This window comes from Berghia stephanieae, chromosome 11 (assembly GCF_034508935.2).
Source record: "Berghia stephanieae isolate SIO BIC M18660-M18661 chromosome 11, UCSD_Bste_1.3, whole genome shotgun sequence".
Lineage (NCBI taxonomy): Eukaryota > Metazoa > Mollusca > Gastropoda > Nudibranchia > Aeolidiidae > Berghia > Berghia stephanieae.
In genome coordinates this window covers 41,199,517-41,202,016 of record NC_088370.1, presented here as the reverse complement: position 1 = coordinate 41,202,016, position 2,500 = coordinate 41,199,517, and positions in this window count along the sequence as shown.

Below are 2,500 nucleotides of genomic sequence, written 5' to 3'. Positions count from 1 at the left end.
AGCAACATTTAACATGTAGGACGGTAAATGACGCCTGTTAGGCGATATTACAATTTTCCGAACAAAGACAACGCTGCTAACGGCCAGGTACTCATTTTACACCTGAGTACGGTGAGAGAATGTGAGTGAGTAAAGAGCCTTTTCCAATGACTCAACTATGCGCCGAGCGCGAGGCTCGAACCCAGGACTAGACCACATAGCCGATATATGATGCAATATCCAGAAAGTTCATTGAGGCTACTTTGGTTTCAACAGAAAATCTATCCGGGCTTTAGAAGGGTTAATGATGACTATTTGTCTAAGATTACCTTCTTCAAATGTCAGTCCGGCTATTAATCAGCTTCTATAGTAGATGATATATCATGTTTCAACTTTAACTTATGTTATCTATCGTGTGAGACCAATGGAATAATGTCAATTTGAATTTGTTTCTGTTTTCCTTATCGAGTTAGAAGTAAAAGTAAAAGCAAAATCGACCCTATGCTTTTGAAACAATAATTGAAAGAAAAAAAAATTCTTAACTTGTAAGCTAGTTGTCTTTGTTGTTTTATTGGCCTGTATGTGTGTGTGTGTGTGTGTGTGGGGAGGGGGGGGGGTGCGGGCGTTTGATTTTGTTTTTGTTTTTTGTTTTTCTGTGGGGGTTTTTTTTTCGGGGGAGAGGTTTTTCTGGGGTTGTTTTTTTTTTGTTTTTTTTTTTTTGTTTTTTTTAAATTTTTTTTTGTGTTTTTTTTTAGGGGGGGGGGGGGGTTTATTGGGGTTTTTTTTATCTAGTTATTTTATTTTTTTTTGGCTTTTTATGTGGGGGGGGGGGGGGGGTTGTTGGTTTGGTTTTGGTTTTTTGGGGGGTTTTTTGTTGTTGTTTTTTTTTTTTTTTTTGGTTTTTCTTGTTTTGTTTTGTTTTGTTTTGTTTTGTTTTGTTTTCGTTTGTTTGTATAGCGTTAATTGGAATTAATTGCTTCTTAGCATTTTAAAGGACGTTAATCTGTTCCAAAGTAATTACACCGGATCTGCATCTTCATCTTACTGTATATATTTTTTCAGTTAATATATATTTTTTTCTCCTAACTCTCTCTCTCTCTCTCTCTCTCTCTCTCTCTCTCTCTCTCTCCTGCCTCTCTCTCTCTATCCCTCTCTCTCCCTCTCTCTCTCTCTCTCTCCCTCTCTCCCTCTCTCTCTCTCTCTCCCTCTCTCTCTCTTTCTCTCTCTCTGTACCCCCCTCTCTCTATATCTATCTCTCTCACACACACACACACTCTCTCTCTCTCTCTCTCTCTCTCTCTCTCTCTCTCTCTTTCTCTACTTATCATTCTAGCATTAGGCCGTAATATCACCACACAAAAAAGAAAGAAATAGAAATACGTATTTAAAAGTTTGGTCAGATGACAAGATGAAGGTATTTTAATAGATCGATATTTGAAAATTTTTTTAAAAGTGTTTTTTCAGAGTCCGGCCGTGTTGACAATGTAGCCTGCTCCACCCACCACTTTGTAGATAATATGATAATGACTAATGTACCATCGATCACGTGGCCATTGTATTGCCTGGTGAACAACAGTACGAGAATCCAATTACTAGTTCCATTACCATTACCATTTGCGAAGTAGAAAACAGACAGACAGACAGACAGACAGACAGACAGACAGACAGACAGACAGACAGACAGACAGACAGACAGACAGACAGATAAACAGACAGACAGACAGACAGACACAAAAGGAAGGAATGAATGAATGACGTTTCTTACGAGACGGTCGTTCCATCAGCGACGTTAACCATGTTCGCATTGTTCTATTTTTAGTATTGCTAACTAATCAAAACATTGACATATGCGCATAGTTGAGTCCTTGGAGAAGGCTCTTTACTCACATTCTATCGCCGTACCCAGGTGTAAAATGAGTACCTGGTCTAACGGCGTTCTCTCTGTCCGGAAAAAATTCTAATACCGCCTAACAGGCGTCATGTCCCGTTCTAAATGTTAAGTTTTGATGTAGGCGAGGAACCCCTTTGTAAAGCGCCGTGAGCACGTTTAGTGGATATTGCGCTATATAAAAGTTCATTTTTTAAAAAATAGTATAGGGCACTATCTACTTAATCGTACTTGGAGTGCTTTACAAGGGGTCCCTGGTCACCAGCAACACTTAAACGTCTAGGACGAGGCATGATACCTGTAAGGCCATAATAATATAATTATAATCCGACAGACCACGTTGTTAACGACCAGGTACTCATTTTACACCTGAGTGCGGTGTGTATAGAGCAATATCCACTAAACATGCTCAAAGGAATCCCTAGCCAACTGCAACGCATAACACGTAGGGCGAGACGTGACGCCCGTTAAGCGATATTACAAGTATAAATAATTCGACAGAGACAACGCTGTTAACGGATCTCATTTTAGACATGAGTACGATGAAAGCATGTGAGTAAAGAGCCTTTTCCAAGAACCCAACTATGCGCGGCTTAGAGCGGGACTCGAACCCAAGACCTACCGATTCAAGGG